Here is a 9,649-nt window from a genome sequence, read left to right as displayed (position 1 = left end):
GGTAAATCCTCTATTTCCCTGCTCTGCTCCCCCGGATACACCACAAACAACTCACTTTTCCCCATGTTCAATTTATACCCCGAAAAATCCCCAAACTCCCCAAGTATCCGCATTATCTCTGGCATCCCCTCCACCGGGTCCACCACATACAACAACAAATCATCCGCATACAAAGATACCCGGTGTTCTTCTCCTCCCCTAAACACTCCCCTCCACTTCCTGGAACCCCTCAGTGCTATGGCCAGGGGCTCAATCGGCAGTGCAAACAATAACGGAGACAGGGGACACCCCTGCCTCGTCCCTCTGTAAAGCCGGAAATAATCAGACCCCCGTCCATTCGTAACCACACTCGCCATCGGTGCCCTATACAGCAACTGTACCCATCCGATATACCCATCTCCAAAGCCAAATCTCCTCAGCACCTCCCACAGATAATCCCACTCCACTCTATCAAATGCTTTCTCGGCATCCATCGCCACCACTATCTCCGCTTCCCCCTCTGGCAGGGGCATCATCATTATCCCTAGCAACCTCCGTATGTTCGTGTTCAGCTGTCTCCCCTTCACAAACCCAGTTTGGTCCTCATGAACCACCCCCGGGACACAGTCCTCTATCCTCGTCGCCGTTACCTTGGCCAGAATCTTAGCATCCACATTTAAAAGAGAAATGGGCCTATAGGACCCGCATTGCAGCGGGTCTTTTTCCTTCTTTAGGAGGAGCGATATCGTTGCCTTTGACATAGTCGGGGGCAACTGCCCCCTTTCCCTAGCCTCATTAAAGGTTCTTGTCAGAAGCGGGGCCAGCAAGTCCATATACTTCCTATAAAATTCCACCGGGAATCCGTCTGGTCCCGGAGCCTTCCCCGCCTGCATGCTCCCAATCCCTTTCACTACCTCCTCCATCTCAATCTGTGCTCCCAGTCCCGCCCTCTCCTGCTCCTCCACCTTAGGGAATTCCAGCTGATCCAGAAAGCTCATCATTCTCTCCTTCCCTTCCGGGGGCTGAGCTTTGTATAATGTTTCGTAGAATGCCTTGAACACACCATTCACTCTCTCCGCTCCCCGCTCCATCTCTCCCTCCTCATATCTCACCCCCCCTATCACCCTCGCTGCTCCCCTCTTCCTCAGTTGGTGGGCCAGCAACCGGCTCGCCTTCTCCCCATATTCGTACTGTACACCCTGTGCCTTCCTCCATTGTGCCTCTGCATTACCCGTAGTCAACAAGTCAAATTCTACATGTAGCCTTTGCCTTTCCCTGTACAGTCCCTCCTCCGGTGCCTCCGCACATTGTCTGTCCACCCTCAAAAGTTCTTTCAGCAACCGCTCCCTTTCCCTACCCTCCTGCTTTCCTTTATGTGCCCTAATAGATATCAGCTCCCCTCTAACCACTGCCTTCAGTGCCTCCCAGACCACTCCCACCTGAACCTCCCCATTGTCATTAAGCTCCAAGTACCTTTCAATACACCCCCTCACCCTTAAACATACCCCCTCATCTGCCAGTAATCCCATGTCCATTCTCCAGGGCGGGTGCTGTTCTTTTTCCTCCCCTATCTCCAGGTCCACCCAATGTGGAGCGTGGTCCGAGATAGCTATAGCCGTGTACTCCGTCCCTGTCACCTTCGGGATCAGCGCCCTTCCCAAAACACAAAAGTCTATCCGTGAATATACTTTATGGACATAGGAGAAAAACGAGAACTCCTTACTCCTAGGCCTGCTAAATCTCCAGGGGTCTACTCCTCCCATCTGCTCCATAAAGTCCTTGAGCACCCTAGCTGCAGCCGGCCTCCTCCCGGTCCTGGACCTCGATCTGTCCAGCCCTGGGTCCAGCACCGTATTGAAGTCTCCCCCCATTACCAACTTTCCCGCCTCTATGTCCGGGATACGTCCCAACATACGCCTCATAAAATTGGCATCATCCCAGTTCGGGGCATATACGTTCACTAGAACCACCACCTCCCCTTGCAATCTGCCACTCACCATCACGTATCTACCCCCACTATCCGCCACTATGGTCTTTGCCTCAAACCGTACCCGTTTCCCCACTAATATAGCCACGCCCCTGTTCTTTGCGTCTAACCCCGAATGAAACACCTGCCCCACCCATCCTTTGCGTAGTCTGACCTGGTCTATCAGTTTCAAATGCGTCTCCTGCAACATAACCACATCTGCCTTTAATTTCATTAGGTGTGCGAGTATCCGTGCCCTTTTAATCGGCCCGTTCAGCCCTGTCACATTCCACGTGATCAGCCGGGTTGGGGGGCTCTTTACCCCCCCCCCTTGTCGACTAGCCATCCCCTTTTTTAATCCAGCTCCTCACCCAGTTCCCACGTAGCCGTATCTCCCCCTGACGGCGCCCTCCCGCTTCGACCACCCAAGCCCATACCAGCTCCCCCTTCTCCCCAGCAGCAGCAACCCAGTTAGGCCCCCCCCCCCGCTAGATCCTTTTCTAGCGTAATTGCACCCCCCATGTTGCTCCCAGAAGTCAGCAAACTCTGGCTGACCTCTGCTTCCCCCCGTGACCTCGGCCCCCACTGAGCGAGGCCCCCTTCTTCCTGCTTCCCTGTTCCCGCCATGATTACCATAGCGCGGGAACAAAGCCCGCCTTTCCCACTTGGCCCCACCCCTAATGGCCGGCGCCCACAATTCCTCATCCTCCCTCCCCCCTCTCCCCCACGACATGGGGAAGAGCGAAAAGTTACAGGGTCGCAAGATTAACAACTTGAGAGATCATCCCTTCCCCCTTTTTCCCCCCCTTCACCCCACGTAATCACCCCACCACTTTGTCCCAAACGTTCTTTTTCTGGCCCGCCTATTGCAGCTTCTCCTCCACAATAAATGTCCACGCCTCTTCTGCCGTCTCAAAGTAGTGGTGCTTCCCTTGGTGTGTGACCCACAGTCTTGCCGGCTGCAACATTCCAAATTTGACCTTCCTTTTGTGAAGCACCGCCTTGGCCCGATTAAAACTTGCCCTCCTTCTCGCCACCTCCGCACTCCAATCTTGATATACGCGGATCACCGCATTCTCCCACCTACTGCTCCGAGTTTTCTTCGCCCATCTGAGGACCATGTCTCTGTCATTATATCGGAGAAATCTCACCACTATGGCTCAAGGTATTTCTCCAGCCCTCGGTCTTCACGTCATAACTCGATAAGCTCCCTCCACCTCCAACGGGCCCGTCGGGGCCTCCGATCCCATTAACGAGTGAAGCATCGTGCTCACATATGTCCCGACGTCTGCACCTTCGGGAAGACCAAGAATCCTTAAATTCTTCCTCCTCGCATTATTCTCCAGCACCTCCAGCCTTTCCACACTCCTTTTGTGCTGTTCCTCGTGCGTCTCTGTCTTCACCACCAGGCCCTGTATTTCGTCTTCATTTTCAGCGACCTTTGCCTTCACGACCCGAAGCTCCTGCTCCTGGGTCTTTTGCTCCTCCTTTAGCCCTTCAATCGCCTGTAATATCGGGGCCAGCAGCTCCTTCTTCATCTCCTTTTTAAGTTCTTCCACACAGCGCCGCAGGAACTCTTGTTGGTCAGGGCCCCATACTAGACGGCCACCTTCCGACGCCATCTTGCTTTGTGCTTGCCTTCCTTGCCGCTGCTCTAGAGGATCCTCCGCAATCCGGCCACTTTCCTCTCCTTTTTCCATCCGTGTCCAGGGGGAATTCCCTTCTGGTTACCGCACAGTGTTTTTAGCCGTTAAACTTGCGGTTGGGGCTCCTATCAAGAGCCCAAAAGTCCGTTCCACCGGGAGCTGCCGAAACGTGCGACTTAGCTGGTCATCGCCGCACCCGGAAGTCTTTGCCTCTTTATTTGAGGCCGATTCTTGTCTTGTTTTCCCTCATCGGAGGAGGTGTCGGCATTAAGTCCGCTGGCTGAAAGGTGTCGCTTTTTGCCACTACCCCTCGGGGGGTTCTTCAGTTTGTTTTTTTGTTTCCTCTTTCGTTTGTCCCTGTTCACTGTTTGCCAGGGCTCTCTATTCTTTGTCCCATCCTCTTCCTCTTCCATTGAGTGTTCCTCATCAGATGAGGCTGGGGTTGGGTTGTCAGGGCGTGCTGGGGCCTCCTCTTTTTGTTGGGGGCCCTTCTGTTGCTTTTCCGCATTCTGTGCCGTGGTGTCTTTTTCGGTGGGGGGTGCATGAACCTCCTCTCTGGTCGCCTTTTTAACTCCGCTGCTGATGATCTGTGCATATGTCGCCCCCCGTTTCGGGCAGGCCCTGTAAAGATGGCCGGCCTCCCCACACAGGTTGCAGCACTTGTCTTCTTTGCAGTCCTTAGTCATGTGTCCCTCCTGCCTGCAGTTTTTGCAGAAGGTCACACTGCAGTTTGCGGCAACATGCCCCGTTTTGCCACAGGTGTGGCATACTCGTGGCTGTCCCACGTAGTAGAGGTAGCCACGATTTCCTCCAATAATGAAACTGGAGGGGGGATGCAGGATGGTTCCGCTGCCGTCTGTTCTTAGAGTCACCTTGATGTGGTGCTCACTTGTCCAGATGCCGAAGGTGTCTTTCACTTGCACGCTGTCACTTTTCAGCTCAGCGTACCTGGCGAGGAACGTGAGCACATCAGACACGGGGACGTGGGGGTTGTACGTGTGCAGTGTTACAACCCGGTTTTGCTGCGACGGTAGCGTAAACAGAGGCTCCGCAGTCAGGATCGACAGGGGACTCTGATTACCTTTTTCCTTGAAGACGTTCAAGAATCTGATGCACGCTGCGACGCTCTTGAAGGTGACATCAAAATATCCATTGTTGGGGAAGTTTTGCAAGCAGAAGATCTCTGTTGCTTTAAACCCACAACACTCGAGCAGCACCCGTTTCACGAAGAGTTTCCGGTCCACAGGTGACTCTCCTTCCGTTTTCTTCACTGTGACTCGGACAGTGTTTCGCACTCCCCAGCCTGGTGGTCGGGATGCAGCTGCATCCATAGCTCGTTCGTTGGGTGTGAAACTGTATCGGTGTTAGGCCTAAACCCGAGGTTTAGGCCAGCATGTAGATCCACCAATAGCAGCCAAGCTCCAAACGTTTCCTCTTTGACGACTTCAATCCCTCCGAGTTCTCCAATCCACGATCGACATGGAAATCCTCAGCTTCTCTCGATCAAATGAGACTACACTTGATCTTAGGCAAAAGGCCGAGAAGCCGAGTAATGCACATTCAAGAGTGAAATGGGTGGTCAATTTAGAATTAGTTCCCTTTCGCCGTTGTGCTTGTAAGATGCGTTTGGTCATTCTTCATGACACCGGGGCCAGGTAGAAGCTGAGTAGCAGCAGCCACTTGCCGAAGCATTTTGTTGTGTGCTGAAAGAACTGTGAATAAAGTGTATATTTGTATGTGTTTGATCTGTTTTTTAAGTTTGAAATTCCCCATGAAGGGGTGGTGTGCACCGTTCCTGGAGATACTGCAATACCAGGTCGATGCGTGGAGTGGACGGAGCAAGCCCCTATTCCATCTCCCTGCTCCAAAAATCAATTTAATATATGGTCCCCAGATAAGGGACGTATCAGATATTAAACTGATAAGAACAGATTTTTTTTTTTTTTCCAAAAAAATTTACTTTATTCATAAAAATTTATCATAAGCATTACAGAAACATTTCAAATTGTCTTGACTGTACATTTCCGGCAGGGTTACATGTTGCCTTGACTTTCTTTCATTCAATTTTGATATTATTATTCACATATCACTCTTTACGTTACAATTCCTTCTTAAATATTTACATTGTCATGTTTGTTTTATACATTGGAGTGTTGGTTGCCCAGACCGAGGGGCTTTACACTGTTACCCGCCCCTCGGTGTACATTTGCTGGAAAGACTTTACACAGTGGTCTTTCCCCATTGCGCCTTGGCGGCAGCTGCCCCAAGCTTGAGTGCGTCCCTCAGCACGTAGTCCTGGACCTTGGAATGTGCCAGTCTGCAACACTCGGTCGAGGACAATTCTTTGCACTGGAAGATCAGCAAGTTTCGGGCAGACCAAAGAGCGTCTTTCACCGAGTTGATGACCTTCCAGCAGCAGTTGATATTTGTCTCGGTGTGTGTCCCTGGAAACAGTCCGTAGAGCACAGAGTCCTGTGTCACAGATCTGTTTGGGATAAACCTTGACAAATACCACTGCATCTCTCTCCAGACCTTCTTTGCAAAGGCACATTCCACAAGGAGGTGTGTGACCGTCTCATTTCCCCCACAGCCACTCCGAGGGCAGCGTGCATTGGTGCAGAGCCTTCGGGTGTGCATGAAGAATCTGACAGGGAGGGCCCTTCTCACCACCAGCCAAGCTAGGTCTTGGTGCTTGTTTGAAAGTTCTGGTGATGAGGCGTTCTGCCAGATGACTCTGGCAGTCTGCTCAGGGAACCATCCAACGTCCTCCACAGTCTCCTTTTCCCTGAGGGCCTCGAGGACATTACGTGCTGACCACTGCTTCATTGCCTTGTGGTCAATGGTGTTTTTCTTCAAAAACTTTTCCACGAAGGACAGGTGGTACGGTACGGTCCAACTACTTGGAGCGTTCCGCGGCAATGAGGCCAGGCCCATCCTTCGTAACACCGGGGACAGGTAGAACCTCAGTATGTAGTGACACTTGGTGTTTGCATACTGGGGGTCCACGCACAGCTTGATGCAGCTGGACACAAAGGTGGCCAACAGGATGAGGGAGGCGTTGGGTACGTTCCGCCCTCCTTTCTCCAGAGGTTTGTACATGGTGTCCCTTCGGACACGGTCCATCTTGGATCGCCAGATAAATTTGAAGATGGCCCGGGTGACTGCTGTGGCGCAGGGTCGGGTTATGGGCCAGACCTGCGCCACGTACAGTAGCACCGAGAGTACCTCACACCTGATGACCAGGGTTTTGCCCGCAATGGAGAGGGAGCGTTGCTCCCACCAGCCCAGTTTCTGTCTTACCTTTCCTATGCGCTCCTCCCAGTTTTTGGTGCACGCCCCAGCAGCTCCGAACCATATCCCCAGCACCTTCAGGTAATCTGACCTGACAGTGAAGGGGACAAAGGACCGGTCGGCCCAGTTCCCAAAGAACATGGCCTCGCTCTTGCCCCGGTTTACCTTGGCTCCAGAGGCCAGTTCAAACTGGTCGCAGGTGGTTAAGAGCCTGCGTACAGACGCAGGATCCGAGCAGAAGACGGCAACGTCGTCCATGTACAGGGAGGCCTTGATTTGCATGCCTCCACTGCCTGGGATCGTCACTCCTCTTATACCCGGATCCCTCCTGATGGACTCGGCAAAAGGTTCTATGCAGCACACAAAAAGGGCAGAGGAGAGAGGGCAGCCCTGCCTGACTCCAGATCTGATCTGGAACTTTTCTGATTCCCACCCATTGATTGAGACTGCGCTATAGATGTTTGTGTAGAGCAGTTTGATCCAATTGCGAATTCCCTCCCCAAACCCCATTTTGGAGAGCACATCCATCATGTAGGTGTGCGATATTCTGTCAAAAGCCTTCTCCTGGTCAAGGCTGATGAGGCAAGTGTCCACCCCCCTGTCCTGCACGTAGGCGATCGTATCCCTGAGTAGCGCGAGGCTATCAGAGATCTTCCTGCCGGGTACAGCACAGGTCTGGTCAGGGTGGATCACCGACTCCAGAGCAGACCTGACCCGATTGGCGATGACCTTTGCTAGAATTTTGTAGTCCACATTCAACAGTGAAATGGGTCGCCAATTTCGAATTTCTTCCCTTTCCCCCTTCTGCTTGTAGATGAGGGTGATGATGCCCTTCCTCATGGACTCTGACATGCTGCCTTCCAGAAGCATGCTCTCGTACACTTCCAGCAGGTCTGGGCCCATCCAGTCCCACAGAGCCGAATACAACTCAACCGGTAAGCCGTCGCTTCCGGGAGTTTTACTCGTCTCGAAGGACTTGGCGGCCTTTGTCAGCTCGTCCAGAGTTAGTGGTTTGTCCAGGTTTTCCAGCTCGCTGTCGCCTATGACCTCCGTGATAGTCGACAGGAAGGTCTGGGAAACAGTGCTATCTGTTGGCTTCAGGTCATACAGTCCGGCATAAAAGGATTGGCTGATCCTCAGGATGTCAGACCGCGATGACTTTTCAGAGCCATCTTCTTCCTTCAGGCTGCTGATCACAGAGGTCTCTCTGTGCACCTTTTGGAAGAAGAAGCGTGAGCACTTTTCGTCCTGCTCCACGGAGCGGACTCTGGAACGGAAGATAACCTTGGAGGCCTCCGAGGTGTAGAGCGAGGCTTGCTGGCTCTTCACCTCTTGGAGATCCTCCTTGACATCCACCCCCATCGACTGCAGCTGGAGCAAATTTTGCATACTTTTCTGGAGCCTGGACATGACCCCTCGTCTCTCTCTCACCTTCTGAACGCCCTTGAGGATGAAAAACCTCTTGATATTCCCCTTGATTGCTTCCCACCAGAGATGTGGGGCCTCAAAGAGGGGTTTCACAGTTCTCCAACCTTTGTAATCCCTCCTGAGTTCCTCGATGTTCTCAGGGGTCAGCAGTTTTACATTTAGCTTCCACGTCCCCCTGCCTACCCCCTGGTCTTCCTGCAGGTGGCAGTCGGCCAGTAGGAGGCAGTGGTCAGAGAAGAACACCGGCGTTACGTCGGTGGACCTGACCGTGAAAGCTCGGGACACAAAAAAGAAGTCTATCCTGGAGCGGACGGACCCGTCTGGCCGTGACCATGTGTATCTACGCTGCGCGCCGTCTGCAGGGTTGCTGCAGACGTCGAGCAGCTTGGCGTCTTTTACCGTTTCCATCAGGAGTCTGGACGTAGCGTCTAGTTTGCTGTCGGCTTTGCTGGATCGTCCAGCCGCATCGATGATGCAGTTGAAGTCACCACCCAGGATGACCGGCTTGGAGGTGGCCAACAGCAGTGGGAGTTGCTGAAGAACTGCCAGCCGCTCACTTTTTACGGCCGGGGCGTACACATTAATAAGTCTGAGAGGGGTGTTTTTGTATTTCACGTCTGCTACGAGGAGGCGCCCGCCCACCACCTCCTTAACGTCGGAGATGGTGAAGTTGCCTCCCCGCAGCAGAATACCCAGGCCGGAGGAGCGGCAGTCGTTTCCTCCTGACCAGATGGATGGCCCGTGGGACCACCAACTCGACCAGCGCCTGTAGTTGCTGAGGTGCGGAATTCCGCACTCCTGCAGGAACAGTAGGTCAGCTTTTACATTTGCCAAATAGTTGAGTGTGGCTACACACCGCGAAGTATCTTTGATGCTTCGCACATTTATGGATGCAATTTTTAAACCCATTAAGAAAAGATAGATTTACCAATCTCAAGAGTCCAGAGTCTATACAGTTGGCTGTTCCAGCTGTTGAATGTTCCCCAGCATGCCGGTGGTGCTCGCAAACTTTAGCACAGTTGCAGGGCTGAGAAAACTGTTCTGGTCCGTACTGGCCCCGTGATTTTGATGCAGATGCATTGGGGGGGTGGTGTAGCCCTGGGGTTCGTCGTGGCAGTCAGTAGGTGTTGGGGTTGCAGGCCGGTCTTCACCTGGGTTATTGCTGCTCGTTGCTATCGGGGGTTGGTCTGTGACCTTGTTTTCTTCCCGGTCGGTGGTCTGGGGGGTCTGTGCCTTCCGTTCCACGTCGGTGCTTTGCCTCTTTATTTGAGGCCGATTCTTGTCCTGTTTTCCCTCATCGGATGAGGTGTCGGCGCTAAGTGCGCCGGCTGAGAGGTGT

General features: G+C 53.0%; 1 pseudogene; it reads right to left on the bottom strand.

Moving 5' to 3' along the window:
• Nucleotides 1-5,370: 5,370 nt before the first annotated feature.
• LOC140408160 (U2 spliceosomal RNA) lies at nucleotides 5,371-5,549 on the bottom strand (annotated as a pseudogene).
• Nucleotides 5,550-9,649: the final 4,100 nt, after the last annotated feature.

Source organism: Scyliorhinus torazame, chromosome 2, assembly GCF_047496885.1.
Source record: "Scyliorhinus torazame isolate Kashiwa2021f chromosome 2, sScyTor2.1, whole genome shotgun sequence".
Lineage (NCBI taxonomy): Eukaryota > Metazoa > Chordata > Chondrichthyes > Carcharhiniformes > Scyliorhinidae > Scyliorhinus > Scyliorhinus torazame.
Note: the sequence above shows the minus strand (reverse complement) of the source record. Positions and strands in the feature narration are given on the sequence as shown.